This window comes from Anoplolepis gracilipes, chromosome 6, assembly GCF_047496725.1.
Source record: "Anoplolepis gracilipes chromosome 6, ASM4749672v1, whole genome shotgun sequence".
Lineage (NCBI taxonomy): Eukaryota > Metazoa > Arthropoda > Insecta > Hymenoptera > Formicidae > Anoplolepis > Anoplolepis gracilipes.
In genome coordinates, this window is record NC_132975.1 from 9,582,141 (window position 1) to 9,607,007 (window position 24,867).

At 35.2% G+C, this 24,867-nt stretch overlaps 1 protein-coding gene across 1 annotated transcript in view; it reads left to right on the forward strand.

Moving 5' to 3' along the window:
* The first annotated feature begins 1,331 nt into the window (after positions 1 to 1,331).
* The window catches only part of LOC140667315 (cysteine-rich hydrophobic domain-containing protein 2), a 169,631-nt gene continuing 146,095 nt past the window's right edge, over positions 1,332 to 24,867 (forward strand). Inside the window, exons 1-2 of the mRNA XM_072895128.1 lie at positions 1,332 to 2,567; positions 2,661 to 2,741. The gene's annotated coding sequence lies outside the window, so the exon portion shown is untranslated. The remainder of the gene's footprint in view (positions 2,568 to 2,660; positions 2,742 to 24,867) is intronic.

Genomic DNA, 24,867 nt, shown 5'->3' on the forward strand with positions numbered 1-24,867 from the left:
TATATATACTTTGCCCCTCGAGAATAATCCTTAAAAAAAGATAAATTTGTATCTGAACCTCAGCTAGCATTTCTTTTGCCATACATGTTTTTGATAAGCGCGAAAATTAAAGAAAGAATTAATTTATTAAATTAATTAATGAAAGACAAAGAATAACGATAAAATAGTGATTATATCTTCGAAATATAAGCGCGTGATAAATGAATTTACTTACCAATATAATGTATCGTTTTTTGCCCATTTTTAGCTCACTAAAAGCATACGAATTAATCGAGAAAACACATCTACAAACGTAATTAATTCTCATTTATTAAAACGATCGATTACGGAACGATTACACGGTCATTATTGTTTCACATTTCCGACATTCACACATGAGTATTCTTTCTCTGCTAGACAATAAAATGATAATAATAGAATTGTGTTAAGACCGAACGTAATACACACACACACATATAAATATTTATCGTATAAATAGAAAAATACACATAATTATAAAGACATTTATAATTTACTTTCACAATTACACGTTATTATTTTCCCGTTTTGATATTCATTCATTCTGATAAAAGACACGAAAATTCTTGATCTCGGCATCAGCGAAATATACGTGATACATGATTGAAGGTGATCACGGAACTAACGTGTCATACTCGAGCGTTCTGTTTATATTACGGAAAGAGCTCAACTGTACCAAAATAAAAACTATACGAGACAATAAAACAATATCGATAAAGAAATATGTGACGTAAATATATACATATACTACGAACAGAAAATATAATTACGTGCCAGAAGTATCGTGATACGAAACACATTGTATATAATAAATGCACGAAAGAAAGTGATAATATAATATTATACACGAGTGTTTAGCGTTCTCTTCTCATAACATAAAGATAAATCCAATATAAAACACAATTGATGAAATATAATTTCTCAAAAAGAAAAGAAAGAAAATTCCAAGATAATTTTTATTCATTTTCTTTATACTAATAAAGGATAAAAAGATATATAGTCTTCCTTTTCTTTCTTATTTTCTTGCGCGATCTCGACTTAATATATAGTATAAGGAAATATTTAGCATGTCTTATTTACATGGTCCTAAGCCCATATCAGATGCAGAAAAGATTAAAAATAAATATTAAAAATTTAACCAATCAGAGAACAAAGAACTAAAATTTCTTCCTCCTGATTGGTCAATCTTTAATCTGCTATCTCAACTTCTAACGTTAGTTTGATACGCCACGCCAGAGTTCGCGATCACCTTCAATCAGCGCGTCGTGTCGTTGAGGTCGCCGGTGTCTTTAGTTCGTCAATAACAATTCTCGTGTACGAATGGGTATCAGAAATGCTGAATCGAGTAACGTACGAGCGTCGTGCGTGTCACAAGTACGTCTAATCATTGATTGCCTCACCTTTCGAGGTCATTAGTCTTCGTGTCGTGTCACGTCGCGCGTGTGTACATTTATGGAAATAATCACGTCGATTTGTCGTCGAGCAGCAATGACATCGTCGGACGATAGCTACACCGTATTAAAGCCATGTGTTTATAACTGCTTTAAAATATTTGGGGAGAGGGGTTAATCAGTATACACACACACACACACATATATATATATATATATATACACACACATGTGCCATATTTATTAGCCTCGCGTCGTCTTTCATCAAAAGTGTAACAAGTGTCGAGAATGTAGAAGGGGTGCAGAACATGAGAATTAGGCCGTAGAGTATGATAAAGTACTAGATGCGCGAAAGAAAGCAATCGCGTGAAATTGCGCGACTACTTTAGCGCTATCACATCTCGCGACTATCTTCAGTCTTCTCGTTCCCGCGTAATAATCGCTCGGCAGTGATCGAGATCGTTCCGTATTTCTCGCTTCTTTTTCTCGTCAATAGTGAATTTCGGGTGCGAACGAATATCGGAAATGGCGAATCGAGTGACGTGCGATCGTTGGTGCGTATCACAAGTGCGTCTAGTCGCGAGTTGCCTCGTCTTTCGGTATATGTAACCGGCCTTTGTGTCGTGTTCGCGTCGTGTTCGCGTCCCGTTGAAATAATGGCGTCGTAATTACGGACTTGTGTCGAACAGCAATAAGATCGTCGGATTGCATCAACGTATTAACGAGTAGCCGAGCAATAGACTCGTGCTTATAGTATTCTTCTTAATCACAGTACACATATGCTCCGTGTTTATTGTTTTTTTTACATCGGTTTAACGAGTATCGGGAGTGTAAAAATATCGGCAATATCGAGTATGTGAAAATGGCGAAAGCATCGGGTGTGTCGAAAATTTCGGGAGTGCCGGGAGAGAGTATCGGAAGTGTCAAATATATTATCGAATATGTTCATCGTATTTCGCGTTTTTACATATTCGCTCGGAAGTGTCGGATAAGTGCAAAGTAACGGATAATTATAATTACCAGCTTAATTAATTTGACGATTTTAATAAAGGATAATATTCGAATTCGCATATTTACGTGACTGGGAGAATGAAAACAAGTGTGCCAAAGAAATAAAAAGCAGGATGCAAGGATAGAAACGGCAATACATCGACACTGGTGAGTTAGATTATTTCATTAAAAAAAAAATATATATATATATACATTACTATTATTATTATTATTTTATAATATTTGTGTGTATAACAACAGGAATACAGGAGGGACATCGTATCCGTTGCAAAGGAATAAAAAGCAGAATGCAAGGATAAAAATGGCAATATATTGACACTGGTGAGTTAGATTGATTTATCAAAATCTGTATATACATTATTATATATATTATTATATTTTGTATGTGCATATATGCAGATATTGTTATCATTGTATCTCGATATCATAATTGAACAGTTATTTCATCGAGTTAAGTAATTTTTTATTTTAAATTAAAAAAATTAAGTTAATTAAATTATTTTGAATATTGATAATTTGTGAAAGCATTTAGACCATGTAATGTTTAATGTAAAAAGTGTTTTTCATTAATTTTTTTGAAATTTATATTACGTATTTCAAAGTATAGAAATTAAGTCTATTCATAAAAAATTTTTTGCTGAATTCTTGATGAATTGAGTTTTTCAATATTATTAAAATTAAATATTAAAGAATTATTAAATATTAAAATTAATTATTAAAGAAAATTACAATGTTTTATTATATTGTTTTATTTTAATAATAGAAAATATTTATTGTGCTCTATTGTGTTTCATATTATTCTCAGCTTTATAATAATAATAAAACAGCTTTATACTTCTAAACATTGATAAAAATTAATTGAAAGAATTACTAATAATGCATATGTATCGGAGTGTTTTAAATTTTAATAATATTAATTAAAAAATATTTTTATATCAATTTTTAATAATATTGAAAATATTATATATTATTCTCCCACACAATAAATATTTTCTATTATTAAAATAAAACAATATAATGTGTATAATAGTAATTTATTTATAAATAAGAAAGTCATTGTGTTTTGTGTCTTGTAATAATGATGCACGCAAAAAATCACTGATATAATTATACAAAAAACGAGGCGACAATTTTTTTTATTTCAATTTTACATTCAATTTAATTTTTTTTTTTTGCCTTCAAATACGAATAAAATGTTTTAATTTTATAAATTTTATAAATTGATAAAAATTGATCTTTATATTGAAATATTTATATACGTATTCAATATTATTTATATATTATATTCAATATTATATACATATTTATATAATATTATATGATTTGTAATATTATATATATTTATATGTGTGCATTTTATATATACATTTAATATTGTCTTTTTTGTGAATACAATATTGATTTTTAGAAGAATTAATTTAAATCTTATCTAGCGATTCTAAAGAATACACGAATCGTAAATAAAAAAGTAACCCTCAGGTTTTTTGCACGTTTGGAAAATCTAAGATTTTAAATATATCGGCAACCACAGCCTCTATCTCGTAGCGTACATTTCGCGCGAAACAAAAGCCATTGTTTGACGCAAGTACACCCGTCTACGTACGTATTCGCGAATTTACATGGCGCACCGCGCTTACCTTTCCGATACACACGAGCTTGCGGGGGGATAAAAGCGCTCAGTCGTAGGGGAAATCCATGGTGTGTCCCTGGGATAAGTCCCGTACCGGCATGTATCCCGCAGGATGACCATAGTCCGATCTCGACCGCGTCAAGCCTCCAACCGATCGGAATATCAGAATATGCGTTTGCACAGGAATCGACGAATTACGCTAAAACGTGCCGTAGCATATCGAAATTCGTCCTGTATCGCTCTCGATAGATTTTCCCGGAAGCCATTAAAGTATCACAGTGGCTCGGTTTATGGCCATCGTCCAACACTGTCAAATGCTCTGCGTGTTTTGAGCGAGAAGGAGATCGATCGATCTCGAAATCAAGGAATGGGTAGCCCCAGCTTTCCTTACGTGGCCAAAATATTTGTGATTTTTCAGTTGATCGATGACCTAAATCTCGTAGTCTTTTATACGGTATGCTCTATTACAATAATAAAGAAATTAAACATGATTTCTGACTTAATATCAACAGGTAGACTAAAAGAAATTTATATTTAAATTTCAAACAAATTTTACCGACATTTCATTTAAAACAATTTCCTATTTTATTTTTATTTAATTGCATTGAATGAATTATTAAATAATTATTTTTATATACGATTTTACATGTCGAAATTTATTATAAACTAAACAAGAAACTAAACAGGATAATAGTATTATTTAGTTTCTCTGCCACAATAATTTGCTAGCATAGGAAAAACAATGGAGTTAACGTATCAATTAGCATTATATTATGACTATTGATATCCTAACGATGAATGATTGACAATGAATCACGAAAGCGATCACAAACAAGAAAATGGGACTAGTGTTAATGCGATCGGCTAAACTACTCGCGGCACGTAAAGGGTCCAAAAAGGGTGTCGGTTCTCGCGTCGGATGATCGATAGGGCTAATAACGGCGTCCTTTTCCCCTTCGCCCTTGCCCCTTCCCCTCTCTTTCCCTCGACTGCCCCTCATCTCCGTGCTGCCCGAGAGCGGAGCTGTCGCGCGAAGCAGCGACCGATAAAACACCACCGAAGACGGAATATTTTAACCCCCGGATTAATAGGCCTGTAAACGACGCAATGATTTTCATAAATATTCATGGGCCGCCGATGCGAAACGCATGCGTGATTTATGGTCTTTAATTTTCGCATGGCGACACGCGCACGTTCCGAATTTACTGCGGAACATTGCTCGCCGGTTTGTTGTGACGTTGAATCTTTGGGGTTCCTTAATGATTGTGCAAAAACGGGAGAGAGAGCTACGGCGTTTCATTTAAAACGATATCGCTATTTTGTCGAATAATCTTAACGAGATTTATTTAAATACATGATATTTATATTATGTGAAAAGACAACATTTTAGGTCGATAAATATATTTATTTATTTTTTATTTTTTTATTAAGTTTAATTTACTTTCACCGTGCTTAGTTAATAATACAGTAGATTGCTTTATTAGTATACAATTGGAATTTTTGTTACCGAGAAAATTTTCTTTTTATAGATTCTGATTTTCTATTCATAGACAATTAAGTCGATAAATCCGTGGTTTTATGTCGCTCTAAGGCTTAAATATCATAACAATGGTTAAGCTCGGGTTGTTTTAGATCGATGCGAACCGAGCGACAACAGGAAATATCGTGTCGTTTCAATCCTTTCTTGACACCAGGTGCAAAAATCCTCGGCGACATTGCCTAAACATCTCGAGAGGGTCCTAGCTGAAAGAAAAACTACTTAACGACCATCGTCGGCACCTTTACGCCTGCTTGTTTTTCCAGAGAAACCGTACGGCTCTTTTTCGAAAAGCACATTGTAATTTGATTCCTAGAAACACGGAAAACGGATGCGACGTATACGTAAATGCTTCTTCATTAATTTACGAATATGTTCAACTGTTAGGTTTTTATTTAATAAGAAAGAAAAAAGCAATGTTTTAAATGTTTTATATTTCATAAAAATTTTTTGTCAGTGGGCATTTTCATAATTTTACTCTTATTTTTGTGAAAAAAAGATAAAACTTTTCTCTCTCTCTCTCTCTCTCTCTCTCTCTCTCTCTCCACTACATATACCTATATTTGTTTAATAGGCAAGAAATATATATATATATATATATATATATATATTTTTTTTTTTTTTTTTTTTTAATCAATTAAAGAAAATAATTCGTGTGGAAAAAAGTGAAGAATATTTAGAAGCCTCTCACCAGAAACACAATATGAAATCATTGTTACGTGGCGCGGTGGCAGGCGGCGAAAGACGCTGAGGGGTCGGAGAAGACGCGGGGGCGACGTCGGCACAGGTTGCGACAAAGGGGGCAGCGGGCGGGATCGGGAATTCAAATACCACCGCCATTAAACTGAATAACGAGGAGAGCGGCCGTTCGAAATATGAACATGGTTATGATTTGCGGCCTCGTAAACCCGTTCATAACGAATAATAATGTCACCGCGCGCGGCGGTCGCTCGACGGTGCGGGGGCGTGAAGCGGGGTGAGAGGTTCAGCGGGGCCCGATGGTAGGACATGGCAGGGGGAAGGAGAGCGGGTGCGCGTTCCCGCCTGGAAATCCACCTACAATATCGCCCAAGACTTTTTTCATGTCTCATAACGCCTTGCCGGCTGAAATTAAATAATAAAATATACGCGTCACAGAGCGCGCCGTCGTTAACTTCTACGTCCCTTTTTCGCGCATTCGGCATATTCATCCCTTTCTACGTCTCTTTCGAGACCTCTACCTAAGTCTACCCGGTTGCCCACCTCGCAGTTTTCATTATTATTCTCACGGGATTTTATTAGATGATACGATCGTTATGGGAGATATATGGTGTAAAACGCCCAGAATTTTTCTGCGAAAAATATTAAGTAGATATGCAGAAATTTTTGCGTCAGATTCATATCCTTAATATTTTTACCAGCAATAGGAATTAAACTATAAAGAAATCAAGAGAGTTGGAAAATAATATTGTAATTGCAGAAGAAAGATATATGTATATCTCGCGTTCTTTTGCAAACTCTTAAGTTCACAGATAAATCTTTAGGTTTCATTGTATTAAAATATTTTAAGTCTTGTACACATATATATATATATATATATATATATATATATATATGTACTAAATAATACTATTACGTTTCCTGTTTATAATAAATTTCGATCTGTAAAATCGTATAAAAAAATAATTAATAATTCATTGAATGCAGTTAAATAAAAATAAAATAGGAAATTGTTTTAAATGAAATGTCGGTAAAATTTGTTTGAAATTTATATACATTTAAAGATTAAGACACAGATTAAGAAGCATTTATTTTAATCTAGAAACGCAATCTGTCATGGATCATTATGTATCGTATCTGTTAGGTATCGTAACACTATCTGCGTATGCACTATCTGCTTTAATAAATACATACGCATATTTTTAGTCATTTGCGCCCCTTTAATTACCTACTATATTTCGACAAATAAATCCGGAGGGACCTGCGAACGTTTAACCAAACAATTAGCGTCGTAGCGTGTTTCTTCTCAGAAATGACGGTCATTTCTTTTCTGGCACGGTATAGCCGGTTTGGCCAATGTTCGTCCAATTATGAAAACATATTTGTTCTTCTGGCAGAATGAAAATGGCGTTAAGTAATCCCATCCTGGTCAGCGATCGCGATAACGCGACGGTAACGAGGCGGTAGCACGGCTTTACCGAGTTATTCCGTTTATGGACTACCGGCTTTTGCCTCAACCGTCCCTCGTCGTAAGAGTCAAGCCATCGAGTTCGGTATATATACACCTAATAATGAAGATGTTGTTTTAATTGCCCACTCGCGTGAGCATCCCACTAATTAACGCACTCGCCACCGGATTGCTACAGTCAGCTCGGCATGACTTTCTTAGAATATCTGTTGTAGCGTCTAATGAGAAACGATTATACGCGCTTATGACTAAAGCCGTTTAACGCCAATGTGTTCGATATTTTGAATGTTACGTTTTTTTGCTATTATAAATCTGTTCTTATTATAAAAACTATATTATCCTCTTTTAAAAATTTAAAGTGAATTTTATCTCGATAAAATTTTTATTAGAGAAATCATTTGTTACCATTTATCTTACGTTTTATGTGTAGATTAATTTTGATGACTAAATAATTGGTGCATAAATGATGTGGAAATATTTGTCAATATCAACAAATATTTTCTAGATTTTATAATCTAAATTTTTTTCTTCGTTTTTTTTTTTCTTTATTTTCTTTATAGAAAAAAAAACGAAAGATAAATCGCGTAATTTGCGTGTTTCCGTAATATCGTCGCGATCGAGAAAATACGCTCGAGAATATATAAGATACTGTTGGTTCGTTTAAAATTAAAAAATAATTTATATCGATTGCGCGGTAGCGCCCGTTTTAACCATCCGGGGCAATCACACTGCATAATATCTTCGTTTTATTAAGTGCACGGTTCTTTCGTTAGTACAGAAGCATCATAACATAAATGGAGCCACGTTCGTGCATTTATATTTCCTCTTAAATGAAGTTCACGATATCGCAACCCGCATAAATCTTTAAACTTTAATTGTAATTAATACATGCACCGTATTAACGCGTAGAGTGACGATACACTATACACATCAGCTGATTCTGGCCGATAAAATATAACGAAGTTAATGGATCCAAGCTTTTAGGAAACATGTAATAAAGTTTATACCGCGATCTTATGAGCTTGATATATTTATATGCATAAGAAAAGTGTGCGTAAAAAACGCAGATTACATCCGCGATACTTAATTAACATGCAGACGTAATTTCAGCACATTTTCTACCAGAATTATTCGAATAGTAAGAAATCATAACATATATTTAATTAATAATTAAATATTTTTGATGGCACACATATAATATTTTTATGAATTATGACTATTTTATTTGTATTTCTCTTTTATAAACATTTTTTATTAGTTTTTATTATAAATTTGATAAAATTACAACCTGTCATTATCTATTTTTTTAAATTGTTTAAAAGATTTATAAAAATTTGAAATGAAAAATATTTCTCTTTACATGTTATTTCAACCATCAAAAAAAAATATAATAATATTCACAATGCTATAGCCAGCTAAATTATTTCAAGTACATATTACGCACAAAAAAATACTTTTCTCTATTCTATATAAATACGAAAAACAACCTTCATTGAATATTGCACACAAAGTAAACTTGTCGCTTCTTCAATTTCATCATAGCTGATCCGAAAGCAACACACGATATCAAATATCTCCTCTCGAGTTATATGATCAATCTCGTAAAGAAGTCATCTGTCATAGAATTCATGGGATTTGTTTGCGACAAGGATTATTTTTATCATTTATTAACGTACATTAAGATATATCCTCTGAAACTCTTTTACTTATTCCACTTACTTAGAGATTAGAAAAGTAGGAGGAATAAAAGCCAACAGTATCTCTCGGATAAGATATTTGTGAGAATTTATTTTTTTTTTCTTTGCGTTGATATTTTTTAAACTTCTTTTTTAAAGTCACACAATTTTGGCGCAAAGCAATTTAATGAGATGGAAAATTATATAATATATATATTGTATCATATTTTTTTGGCTTGCTCATAGAAGATTCAACTAGACGCGTATAATATTAAGAATAGGGGTTGAAATTATATATCTATGGGCTATTACTCGTGAGCTGGAAGCTGAAAAAGCCACGCGGGAACGCCTGGTAGCCGCGCCATCATCCGTCAGAGCTTAATTTCTCAATGAATCAGGAGCGTCTAATTAAGGAGCTTCTACCGAGCCAAGCGTGGATGGGCATTAGCATCCAGCGGGCCTGTAATTTGTGCCTCTCTTAATTAAATCATCCGTTAGCCAACCCGACTCTTCGTGAAACCGTCCTCCATCTCCTCCTTTCTTCTTTCTTTCTTCTTTCTTCTTTTCTATTCCTTTTTTTTCTGCATCCACCTTGCCTTTGCTCTTTCCCTGCCGCGGTCCGATGCGCATTTTCGGTCTCATCTTTGTTTTTCGCCGTTTGTCTTCCCCTACTGACTTCTCTCTCCTCTTACATCTTTCTCTCTCTCTTTCGTCGACGTGATTTCTTCGACGCTCTCCGCACGGTAGCTTCTTTTTTCGGTAGAATGCAAACAAATTTTATGGGCGCAGCGCGTCGGTATTGGGATGAGTAACGTGCCAGTTAACGTTAGTAATTCTCGATGCTTCTTCTTGCTGCCTTCATTCAGTCCGAAGACATAATTCTTTGAAGCGTTTCAATTATGACAAAAATTTCAAATTTCATGATTTGTGATAAATAATTGATGCTTATATTATCATTATTAATTTTATCAAAGAATTTTAGAATGTTTTTCTTGTTGTTTTATTTATTATAAATAAAAATTATCATTTTTAAGAAAAAAAGACTATAACTATAAACTAAATTTATATTAAGAATTGCATATATTTTATATTTTATATTTCTCTAGTAATTTAAATTTTGAAAGTAATTATTTTATAATAACAAAATAACTTACAAATATAATTATATGTCGTGATTTCGACAAGCGCATTTTGCGCTAAAATGTAAATATGAATCTCTATATTTTTTATTGTTACAGTTAAAATTATAAATATCAGATTCTGTTTTATGAATAATCTCCTTGCTACCGAAAGATCATTTCCTTCTCTTTTGACTTTGTTTTCTTTCCTCACTCTGTCATTCCTCCCTACCCTCCTCTTCCAAGTATCATCGGTTCTTTCTCTTTTGGACCTTTTGCGCAATTAACCACTCCGACTGTTTCATTGGCCCGCACTGAATTCGCGATCTTTAGTGTACGAGGCATCTGTAGAATTCACCAAATTTGCATCGGGACGAGATACGAGATCTACCTGGTATAGTGTTGGAAATACACGCGTTTGATCTTCGATGCCGAGAGCCTCGGCTGATTGCACACGGCCATGGCTTCATTAAGCGACCGTTCAAGTAATCGACCATCATACCGCGTTTTAATCGCGATACTTCGTCGTTGCTGTTCTTGTATAAGACAAAATAACCAAAAAAATTTCTCCCAAAATTACCTTGTTTATTTGCTTTCTATGTAATAAATGTATACATAGAAAAATTCAGAATATCTTTACAATTGATTCTGGATTGGACAAACAATGATTAAAAGAATATTTTATTTTGAAATATTTTTTGTATTATCATATGTTTATGTTATTTTAATGTAAAACTATATTTATTATTGATCACAAAATATTTAATTGTAAATTATAATTGTTTGTAAATTTTTTCAAATAAGGAAATGTAAATAGAGTAATTTTTTGTTATTTCTTTTACCGCTCTGTTTCATTCTATCTTGAAAAAGAAAGAACGTGCATGGATGTATGCTCGCGATCTTTAGGATCGATCAAAGAATAGAGTCGATATACCACATGATCTTCCGTATGTATCGAAGATAGAGACAAAAGTTTGCCAGGTACACAAGAAGACAGGCGGTAACAATGCCAAGGCCCCCCGTGCTTTAGACTTTAATATATTGCCACTGGTTGCAAGACGGGCAAAGTATTGGACCTTGTTAGGCCTTCCTGTATAAGGGCCTGCCTTGAGTCTTATCTTCCACTTTCGCTTTGTCTTCTTACGTCCAAACAATTTTTAGTGCGAAAAACTGATTTAAAAAATAAATTTTTTTTAAATGAAGTACATATAATATATTAATAGTAAGAAAAATATTAATAGTATAATAGTTATATAGTCAGGGTATCTACTTTCTAGAAAAACATGGAAAACCAAAATTCAGGGATTTTTTTGTATTTGGAAAAATCAGGAAAATTTCATGGAATTTTATTGGGATTCAGGGAATTTTTTGGAGAATTCTTTTTTTGATCATTTTGCTTTTTATCTTGTAAACAGTTAGCCGTGTATGTGAAACTCGCGTCTCATTTTACAGAAACTCACTAATTGTTGAGTTTTGGCTTCATTTTTTATAATTCTGCAGTTCTTGATAAGATTAAACAGCATAAATAATTCTGACTTAATCTATTTTTGTGTCAAGAAAGTGAACATTTTATTTTTAAAATAAACTATGATTTATCAAAATACAATTTTTTTTTTTTTTTTTTTTTTTTTTTGTGAAATGGAACAGGGATTTAATTTATTCTCAACGAATTGAGGAATCTTCTAATCATACATCTTCGTCATCTTGAAAGTCAATCGCTTGTGATGTTCGCGATATATTAATCTTTATGAGGCACGCGTAGGATTTACGTGGGCTTTAGTCCGAAGCCAATCAAAATCAACGTAATCTTCGGCCAGGGCGAATGCAGCAACGCAACACGATAAATAAACTAATAAAGCGTCGACCCTTTCCGAGCTTCGTGGAGACCGAAGGGCGATCGACACCCTGCTTTTTAATAAGCTCGCCCCCGTCAAAAAATCACCCTATCGTTACGTTATGGTGGGAAATGCACATAGTATGATAGAGATCACCGCGTGTAATCTGGCCATAATAACATTACTTGATTTACATATGGTGGGTGCAGATCATGAATTTATTGCCACCCGGTAGTATGCGTATTGTGCGTATGAGGGATAGGGGCGTAATGTGCGTGTCGTCGGTTATATCTATACATAGAGGCTTGTGTCAGCCGGTTCGATTATTAATATCCGTGAACACTAGAAGGAATAGGACAGAGAATACCGGTATACGAGGATATTACATGATAATGAGGCGTGCTTAATTGATGCGAAATTCATCTTAAGAATATCTAGCTAGGGACAAGCATGCTGAGAACGAATTCAAGTCGTGCTTGCATACGAGTATTGAATAATAATAAATTGAAAATTGTATTATTATCATGTTATATTGAAATCGTTAAAAGTTGACGTCGGTCTCATTTTTCTCCCACATACTGTCAAATCTGTCGCTTTACTTACAAGAATTTATTATAAAAATTTTAGTATTCTGCAATAAACGGATGCTGTAATTTAACTATACTATTATTTTAAGTGGAAGAAGTAAAATAAGTAGACTTAGAATCCGCTTTACATTTGTGAGGCTAACAAATTATGCTTATGTGTGTGTGCGTATAATTTTGTAGAAAACCCATAAATAATTAAAAGTTCTTTACACTTTATTTTAAGCAGATGAACGTTTTAATTAAATTGCAGGCTTTTAAACATGCAGAACCAATCCTGAATGTATTGAACGAATGTTTGCATCATCATTTCATAATACAATAATTCAGATTTATATTTTTAAAATACGTGTTATCTTAAACCTTTTTTAAGTCTCAAATAAAAAATCAAGCGGATTTTGATGACAAGATTTGGCGGTTGCATTACCGATTAAATCGAAACGGGAAGTAATGAGTGAACCACTTAGAGTACGACGCGACGCGGTTACACATCATGCTTGTTAAGGTAAGCGCGAGATTAAGAGTGAAGAAATTGAAGACATTTTGTGGACGTTCAATTAAAATATATATTGTTGGCCTCGGTTTAATTAAGCCTACTTAATTTTCTCCGAAGGTCCGCGCCAATGTTCCTCGTAATTAGTACGGGGCGCGTATGCCGGCTCCACGATCTCGTCTCGGTTCGGTCTTTTGTTTTCTCTCTTATTCCACCGCATTAGCCTCACCTCTATCTTCGAGTCCCCCCCCCCTCCCCCCCCCCCCCACTCCCCCACCCCGACATCGCGCTTCTCTCATGACGACGGGCTCAGCAGCCCTTCCGAACGAAGAGAGCGTATCAAACGAGTCACTCTTACCTTGCACTTTCCGACGGGCTTTGTGCGTAGTGCGAGACTTCTTGCGTTATTAACCCTTTACCGTGCGATTCTTTTTTGCAGTTAAATTATTATGTTTGCCAAGAGAGGAAGAGGAGTAAATATTGCGTAAAAAGTATTTCAATATGTTTCACAGAATATTGATAATGAAGGAACTGCCGTAACGCCAATCTCGTTGGTAACATGACATAGTACATTGCCCGTGATAATTAACAACGTGTTAAGTAGTCATCAGTTTTGTATACGTAACACTTCCACTGATTTTCCAAGTAAAAACCAATAGCTCAATTGAACGAAAAAAAAATATGAATCATATTTTAATCTTTCTTCTTTTTTTTTTTTTTTTTTTAATATCAAGCGGAAATATTTATCATGTCTTTAAGTTTTTCTACATGTCTTTTCTTGTTGCACTTGAAGAATGAAAAACTATATTGAATGATACGAATGCAAAATAGTATGAACGATAATTATGCAAAGAACTAATATATAATAAAACAGTATATAATATTGTGATAGTAATAGTCTTATGCATAAGTTTAACATGATTTTAGTCATTTTTTTACTTTAAAATAAAGTTAATATTAATTTTTATAAATATTTTCGTTAACAGAAAGAAAAAGATAGAAAGTTGAGGGGAAAAGAAGATGCACGTAACATTGCAATTATTGTATTCATTGTGTTTTTTATCCGCTTTGCCGATAACAAGATTTATTAATCTCAAGTTTATTTTAAAAGTAATTGGTACATAACATCTGTATCGATCATTAAAAATGGATATAGATCTCCAATATTAAATTTAATACTGTTGTGCGATGCTTGCATAACTGCAACTAATTAGCAGCCGAAATTGGCGTCACGTGCTCTCTCGTAATGAATATAACAAAAATGTTTGCAAAACTGCCTTTATTATAAATAACTTTTAATGCATAATAAAAATCGCAGATTCTTTTACATGTATACATAATTTATTTCAGTAGATTTTTACGTAGAAATATTATATAAATAATTACACAGATATTTTCTTCGGTATATATTTTCGAATTTTTTTGCTGTAGGGATATTGATAATTATAAAAATGTCAAAATGTGCGATTATTACAAGATTACAACATCTAAAGATAAGAAAGATTTTCGAAAACCTAAATTACTATAATGTGCATTGTTATAGAATATGAAACACTTTTTTATTAATTTTTTTTGTGAATAACAGTACACGTGACACGTGATACCCATCACTCGACTCACAGTTCGTGTCAAAAGTACCGCAGACAGTATACAGTGTAACAATAGTAGTCAATTGGAGGTCCGTAGAGAGCGATCGTCCCCCCATATGTATATCCTTGATATGATGCGACACACGTTATTTTTCTATGGCTCGTCGTTATTCTTCTGACATATGCTTGCACATTCCCCCTCGTGCAGGGGACCATCAGCTACATTCCCACCCAAGGATTTAAAGTAGCTTCGGAAGATAATCCGGCTAGTTAAACCTCTGGTAAACATGATCAAAATATCAGATCATACGATCCCGTCGTTGCTACTTTTCCATAAAAATAGGCTCTTGCTTGTCATGTTTGCCTTTCGCACAGTAAAAATAATTAATGACGACATAGCAATCGGTGTTACAAAAAAATTGTATATATAATAAATTCGAGAATGAAGAAAGAGTCGGTGATTATTTCATGAGAAATTATCAAGATTGCATGACGCATAACATTATCGATTATGTGAAGCATAATTTGTTAGCTTGACAAATGTAAAGTGGACTTAAATTTATTTATTTTATTACTTTGACTTTAAATGATAGCATAATTTAAAGTATAGTATAGTATCGTCTATTATAGAATACTAAAATTTTTTTTTGTAATAAATTTTTGTACGTAAAGCGACAGATTTTACAGTATGTGAGAAGATGATAAAACTAACGCTAATTTTTTAATAATTAAAATCTTGTTATCGGATTTTAATTATTTTTTATTAATTTCTATTATACGTGAACATTGCGAATATGCATTACATCATTTATTCTTAAGACAAAACAACAAAACCACGCATTTTTGTCGTATTGTTTTTTATAATTTTTTAAATAATTGTTTTGAACTTTTACGCCACATTAAATTTTTAATTGTACTTTGTAAGGTGTTGTAAATGTCAAGTATATATCTTGCAGGTTTATTTGTCGCATCTATAATAGTTGTTATTTTAATGTATGTTTTATCATAGATACATGATGTCACGAAAATGTAGAACTTCTAACCTTTTAATTTATACTAAAATTATTGATTAAGATATAAGCTTGTGTTTGATGTTGACTTAAAATTGCATTGTATATCTCCTAACACGTCCGTTTAAAATCCAAGTTTCGGTTCTCATAAAAATAAATTAAATTCCACGTTTGCATATAACATGAAAAATTGAAAACCGACTGAAAGTCTTATGATTAAAAGTTATAATAAGATTCTGTTGATTATATAATAATAGATTCTGCGCAAGTATTATTATACTTTTATTAGTATATAATATTGAAAGTAGACTTTAATCGTGTAGCATCACCCCTTTATCATTAACAAGAAAAAAATAAATAAATAAAAAAAGGGAGCGCGCAAATGCTTTCGGAGGCGGTGTCGAGCAAAGTCCAGCTAAATAGAGTCATCCCCGGTATAGTCGCCATCAGAAGTATCGAAAGACCGCCACAAATCATAAGATTAGAATTTTAAATTCGACGTAGACCTCAGACTACGCTTCGCCACGTGGTCGGGTCCGACGTCGAATTCCCTCGAAATCTCGATTCACGATCTACCTTCGCGACCTCTCTCACATGGCAATGCAAAGGCCTACCGAATAAAATGGGACGAGGAGATCGAAATTTGAATAACTACCATTGTGTACAGATCGCGACGTAACTTGCCGGTGCTATGCAAGCACTTTTGTATGCCCTTATATTTTATGAAATAGACGTGTTTAAAGCAAGCGTTGTATTAATGATATCACGCTCGCAACATAAACAAAGAATGACGATCATTTTATTACATCAAGTATTTTATTATTTTGATTAATTTTTCATCAATCTCGTAATGTTTATCAAAATAAAATCGATTACATTGTTCTGTGCATTATGTAAAACAAAATAAAATAAATAAAAAAATTGATGCTTACAAAAGAGATATTAAAACTTAATAATTTCTCTGTATTTTAATTTTTAAAGTGTTTTATGTTTTATCTAATTTTATAAAGTACATAACACAAAGAGATCGAAATGCATCTTTCAAATACATAATACATATATGCATAACTGACAATGAAATTGAAATTTCCGAGACATTTATTTTAACAAATAAACGTGCAATTGTCATCGCAACTGTTTTGAGACACAATTGCCATTGTTTTCCCACATAATTACGATATTAACGGCGATCCATCATTGGGACGACTCAACGAGTCAGTCAGGTGGTTAGGTTACTGCGCGTATCCTACGCGTCCAATCAACGTGTTTCTTCGTCGAAGACAGCACGATCCGCGAGGCAATCTTGCGAGGGGGATAAAAGAAAAGCCTAATCAGCATGCGGCTCGTCCAGCCAATTAGAAATACTCTGTTTTACGAACTGTCACCGTGGATCGCGTATTGAGTTGTATCGGTCGAGTTATGTTCGCTTCGTTAGTCGGCAATCCTCTCCGGCCACCGTGAGGCTCTGCCGCCTCCTCGTTCGTCGTCTTCCACCGCTCTCTTACATACGTGCACAAACATACACGATCGTAGTTCTCGCGTGCGTATACATACGCACGCGAGAAGGCCGCGTGAACGCACCGAGACACATACATGGTTTTAGAGACTCTCCTCGTGGAGGCTACAAGGTGAATCCTCTCCCTCTCCCTCTCCCTTTCTCTTTCTCTCTTTCTCTTTCTCTTTCTCTCTGTATGGATCCGCTGCTTGATTTACGACGGACGGAATCAACCGACTTCTCTCGGTAAGAGAGACTGCTAATAGTCCCTCCATGGTATGTATACGTCTACCTCGCAAATATTCTGCTCTCTAATTGGAATTGATTAGGAAGGGCCCCGGTGCATCGTTCCGCGGAATAAAGACGGAATTGCTGGCTAGCCAACCATCGACTCCCGCGCGTTCTCTGCCGCGATCTCTCTTCACTGACCACGCTCGCTCGCTTTCACCCTTCTTCGTCTCTTCTTCCTGCGCCCTTCTTTCTGCATCTCAAAAGAATCGGGGTTGACTGCGGGTATATAACGATCGGAGGTCGTTACCGTATCCTTGTCGTCACTGAAAAAGAGGGGGGAGAGGAGGAATGTTCACTTCGGATGGTATGCGGCCCACGCTGCTTGCCAAAGAGATCGGTCGATGATGGGTTCTCCCCGGGATACGCTGACAGAACTTTCTGTTATCACGTGCGCGATAGGCATTCTGGAAAATATAAATTCTACATAATTGTACATAAATTGTAGAGCTCTTGTGTCAGGAATGAGAATATTTGATATTATTAGTCAATATTATCATACAGTTAATGATTAGAAAATACAATATTCACTATAAAGATTTTTAAGCAATGTTCTAATATTTTTTAAAATAATTATTTATATTTTACCAATGTAATATAATTTCTTCTTTCCTTCAATACAACTACCCGAATATGTTTATTTGATATTGCTGAATATCCAGATTCTTCATGATTTAATAATAGTTTTTTGCGTGTAACAAAGATGTTTCAGAGCGGAGAAATAAGCAAATTATTCCGCTTGAGTCTGATCAAGGCACTTCTGCAGTGAGGAAACCTAAGAAGACGTACGTTCTCTAACTCGTCTCTACTTCTCTCTCTCTCTCTCTCTCTCTCTCTCTCTCTCTTATTTCCTCCTTTCTTTTTCTTTTTAACCTCCAATTCCCCTTGCGTGGCAGCTCGAGTTTTGCTCGGGGACGAAGTCTTCTTTCATTTTATTTTCGCATCCAACGCGCTTGTTTGCTATCTCAGTCCAACGCTAACGAGCCTGTTAGCAGCAATTATTCTAATTAATATCTCCCCCATTGGTAGGCGACGAGAAGAGGGTCTCCACCCTATCCCGCGGTCACTCCCGAGGCTTTCTCTCTCTCTCTCTCTCTCGTCAGCCGGTTCATCCCGGACTTCGTTTCGCGTGGATGCAGCAAGAGAAGAGGGAGGGGGGGATGAGAGATCACGCTAAAGAGCGACCAAGAGAGAGAGACTATCGACGAGCTTTACGACGCTTCTCGTTGTGGTTTTTGCGTCTGCCGCGTGATTGGCTATTACCGTCTCTTCCTCCTCGGTTATATACCGTGCTATGGCTCGCCACGCGGGATTGAGTCTTCTTCGGCTTCTCCTCCTTTTGTCTCTTCCTTCTGCGACGCCTCACTCCGCGGTGAAGAGAAGCTCGAGGTGCTGCGCCTGGTTTACAGCGAGATAGGAAGAGAGGAGAGGGAGAAGCCCTTCCGGGACCTACCTCTAATTGTGTTTGCTCTCGCGTTTAAGACTTTTTAACCGAACGCGTATCTGCGCCAAGAAATGGAAGAGGGAGGAGGCAGCCCGGTCATTATGCTAGCAATCGTCAAGTTCAACAGCGAGGTTGCCCTATGCTCTTCTCGTCGTTTTATTCCGTCTTGTTCCATTCGTCGCGCATACTACTCGTGATCCAGGTTCTCACGAAAAAAGATACTTAACCTCCACGTTCACGTAATTACGCTTGACGTCGATGAAACATGTCAAATTATCGTCCGGAACCGAGCGAACATTGCAGACCGACTTTAGCTACGTCAATGGTCCTTGCATTCTTCCGTTTTTGAAGCTATAATAGATATATAAAGTACTTGTGCTTCTCAATGACATTGACTTACGGTCGAAAATTTCGTGAGGATGATTAACTTCGTATATCGAATATATTATTAGACGAAATAAATTGTAAAAATTGACAAAATCGCTATAAAATAAACTTTTCTTGTAAAAAAATGTTGACTGTAAAATTAATTTTTTTTTTAAGTGACATATATAATTTTTAATCGCGTATGCACATAATAATTTTTTATTCTTAGTCTGTAACAAAAAAATCTTAATATATCATGCCTGAAAATATATAAGGTTAAACTTGACTCTGAATAATTATGTGTTAAAATTTTAGACGACGGTTTCATGCTAATTAATATGATTATTTATTAGGTCTCAATATCGCATCCACCTGCCGAATACCCGTCTTGTTACGACGGGATAAACATCGCATCCCGCGATATATGTACGAGGGAAACAAACTTATTATCTCCTTCGTCGCTTCAGAGTTCTCTCCCTCGTCTCAATCTCTCTTGACAGTTAGATAACTGATCTCCATTGTCATTTGTTTGTCTAACTTAGCCGATTAGAGCAAGTCATCTGCGTCAAAGGTGACCGCCCGGCCGATCTGGCCGAGATATCGAAGATGAGAGCGCGATTTGTTCGATGCACGGGCCACCCTTGAGCCGATCATCGGCGATGGTATGGACACGAACAGGGATTTACGTATGAGTAATTAATCCCTCGATAGATTAGACGAGAGTTCACGGTGCCAGTTAGTCGCTGACGATAAAAGGCCTTTTCAACACTCTCGATTCACTCGCATCGATCAGGAAAGAAATTTATGCCCATTATAGTAATGATAGCCACACGATCGGTTCAATTAGCAATTGAATGAGGGAGAAGAAAGAGAGATGAAGATTCGTATGAAGAGATAGGAGCAAGATTAATCATATCTCAAATAGGATCGAGTAAAAGCTGTGATCGCGTGCATGATTTTAATAAGCTCAAATATAAAAGCATATTAATTATTGATTATAATATAGGTGAAAATTTTGCGTTAATAATTTCAAATTAATAATAGTTCTTTGTGTTAATTTTTTATAGTTGTTATAGTTTACATTTCTACATAATTAATTAAAAACGTATACAAATATTTTCAAATCTGATATTTAAATCTACTTTAATCTTATTTAAAATTAATTTAGTGATGATTTATTTAATTTGAAATTATATGAATCCGGAATACGACATTCAACATGGGGAGTGACCCGTTTCTAATCATAAAATTCCGCGAATGTGCGTTAATTTATTAATAATTTTTTATTTTAAGAATTAAGAATTTAATAGAAAAATTTAGCGAAATCTATGCTTTTGCTATTTCGATAGTTACGATAGTACAATATAAGCCATAGCTTTCTCGTTGCTTCTCGTACTCTTTCTTCGAATTTAAATGCGACGTGTAGTTGAAATCAAACCAAGTCTCGTATTGGAAGGAGACACAGAAAGATAGAAGGTTCGTGAACGTACGTAGAGCTGATCGTAAATACGATGCACCAAGAACATCATGGCCGTTACAACCGACCGCGATGTCTCAATCCGAGCTCTCCTTCTCGGAATATCTGTGACGTTTCTGCACGAAGATTTTTACCGTCGCGGTACTTGTGAGAGAAAATGATGTTTATATCATTGTTTAAATAAAATGTGCAATGTCTGTTTGTATACGGAGAATATTAATAATTAAACAGTTATAAAATCAATCTTTGTAAGCATCTTACTTTTAAAATTTCAATATATTATTAATAGTTTTCTTTCTCAAAAGTTACATTTTAAACTGTTTTAGTGATAATAATAAAAATTTTAAATATAAAAAAATAAAAGTTAAAAGATATGTAAGAAACGTTTTGTCTTTTTGTTAAAAATAAATAACGAAAAAATTAATTTTTTATTTCAATAAAGATTAATTAAGTCATAATATTTTTTAATAGAACTTTTGAGATACTATCTAGAAATCTCAAGAAATTGTAATTTATGAAAATTTGAAAAATTATGAAACAATATTGGTACCGAAACTTTTATTTAAGTGTTAATTGGCAGATTTTTTTTTTTAAATATTAGTTGTACATTTATTTTACTAATTTTTGAACGTTCTCGAAAAAAATAGGAAGAACATTGCAATTAGTTTATTATTACGAGTCTCTTTTACTTTGGCGGCGCGACACATCTTCGGCATTTATCGACCAATCTCTGATATATTCTCCTCTCGCAGAGAAAATCAATCTCTCGATTTCCTCCCTAGAATAAACTAAGCCGCTGCCGGTCTCGTCGTGCCGATCGTACCTTTTCTTCGAATTCAAATGCGCTCCGAACGTGCAGGGGCGAAGTCCCTGGCTCTCTCCTCGCGCGGTGGAGAGATCGACAAAGAGAGTTATCACGCGGCGTCGAAACGAGAGACAGAGAAAGAGAGAGAGAGAGAGAGAGAGAGAGAATGAGACAGAGAGGAGAAAGGAAAATACGCTTGCAGGCGCACGATTACATGGCGTTACTCGTAAATACATTGCTCCGAAAGCATCACGGCACGGTACAAAGAGGCCACGACGTCTCAATCCTGAGTTCTCCTTGAGAGTCCTCCTTGGAGGGTCCACGAGGAACACGTTGTTCTCCTCTCATCCTCTCCCCGACGCTACCATCTTTTCCCCATACCACCCTTCTTCCTCTCCTTGATCCCCCTTGTGACCGCGCTCTGTTCGCCAGATCGCGCAGCCCTCTTCGCAAAAGCGTGCAGGACGTTCGCGAAAGGGGTACCACACACCGGGCCTCACAGATCACCCCGCTATCTAAGTCGCCAGATCTCCTGGCTTCGATATACACCGTGCAACGCGTAGCCACCATCGTTCGCTCGTTCGCTGTGAAAGAGAAGCCTGCCTTCCTCTTCTGTGCCCTTTATTCTTATATTCCGCTGTCTCGGTCTCGTCGAGCCTTTCGACTCGGCGGCCACCGCTCTCGTCTTCGCCCGGCTTCTGTGCTCTTCCAGTTTAGCCTTTCGTATTCCTTCATAGTCTTTCCCAGGACACGGATTCTTTTGCGTCTTTTTCCGTGATCGGCAACGCGTGCTGGCTATTCCTTTTCTTTTTAGTCGCTGTTCTATCCGCGCTACATTTCATCCCGATTTTATTTAAGCGATGAATCTTGCTTGTTCCTCTCTTTTTCTATACTGAATGTTTGCACGAGTTATTTTTCTTTACAATTTCTTGTGTTTCAGTTTTTTTAAATATTTAAAAAAAAATCTATTATTTACTTTATTAAATTTTATTAAATTATTTTTTGTTTGCATCCTTTTCTTAAATGATATTTTTAATGTTTAGAAACTAGTTTAAATTATAAATGCATTTTTTATTTAAATAATATTAAAACAACAAAGTACACGCGTAATATTGATTTTTTATCTCTATAATTATACATATTTATAATTTTATTTTCTAACTATTTGTAAAACATTTAATTGCTCCTGAAAATGTGATTTTATTATAGAGCAAAATTAACTTTGCTGCATTATTTCACTTTACAATACTACAGCTTCTTGAAAGAATTACCAGTTTGAACGATCGATACATCGATGGAGCGTTAAATGTCTTTGTTCCTCGACAGCGGTCAAAGAATTCGAGAGACCGCTACTATACTAAACCCGCGGACAGGCTATGGTAATGCAGAATGTCATTTGTTAATTTAAATATCACGATAATTCACTCTACCTCTCGGACTCACAGTTCCTTCTCCTTCTCTCTTCCTTTCTTTCTTGCCTCGTTGTTTTGTACCGCGAAACCTGCACTCATTCTCGTTCACTCTCCTCTTCTCACTCTTCGTGTTTTCTCTCCTCAGTGTTTCTTTCTCGAATCCTCAATGATGTTCGCGTTTCACCTCTCTCGTTTCCTCCACACCATTTGCGATGCCTCTTTCCTGTTTTGTTTTCAGCGACCCTTGAGGATGCCCCGCGCGAACGGCATTTAAAATTTTAAATTAGCTTCAATCGGATTGGTTCGAGCGTGCCAGGCGTATCGCTCGCGAGTCGGACGATGCAATTGAACTCCTGTTAAGTACCACACATTAAATCTTTGATGCTCCTCAAAGATTCCAATATGAATTCCTCCTGAAGGAGTGAAATATGGTAGAGATGTATATCTGAAAGGTGCTATAAACCATCATATAGAACGTCGCGCCATACGTTTAAAATTCTCACGAATCGTACCTGTCTCCCCTACCGGTATATATTTCAAACAAAGGGAATTATTTTAACGATGACAAACGACTCCGCGCCGGTCATCGATTCGTTGAAATCTCTGAAAAAAATTTAATTTTCCCGCCACGCCCCCCAGTGCGAGCTAGAAAACACAAATTACTCCCGGTTCGAAATATACGCCGTTGATTCTTCGAGGATAGATCGGGGCCGAGTTAAAAAACGATTTTTCTTCCAACGGGTGACCTATTGTGAGTTAGTTTCTTTCTTTTTTCACCTACCTGATTCTCGATGATTCCGCGTATGGGTGAACTTATCCGATGCGAGAGCGGTCATCTGGAAAATTTCTCGACCGACTCCCACGGAGAAGTGTCCTGTATATGATTTTATTAAGCTCTCGTCGAGATTCTACGGATTTGGAATTTCTCAGAGCCCGCTTTAGTACGCTGTTTCGGGCATCTTGGCAAGATACAAAGCAATCTCAGGCAAACAGATCCAAGTTATATCATCGCAGTGGCGAGTCCTGTCGAAGGGACTCACCTGCGTCTTGCATTCATCGCTAACCTCTTAATCGACCGTAAAAAAGCTACTCAAGATACTCAAAGAAAAGTCACTTGAGTACTACAAAGGCGTTTGTGTTCACACCACTATGACGTTTAGCTCCAATTTTTTTCACCTAGAATAGCAACTTCAAAAGTAGATACTCTGATATGGTAAATTAATATGACACTTTGAGACTAGAGACATTAAAAATGATATATACTAATATATAATATATATTTTTATAAATTTACATATATATGATGTATGCAAATTTATAAAAAATTTAAACAATTTGAAATAATAACGCTAATTTATTAAATAAATATTGTTAGCAAACAAAAATGAAAAAGATTATTTATTAATATTTCACTCGGTCCTATTTTTTATTTTATTTCTTCATATATTTTTTAAAAGAGAATACAAGAATTTATTTCTTGAATAGATTCTTGCCATAGAAAATAATATAAGCAAAAATATA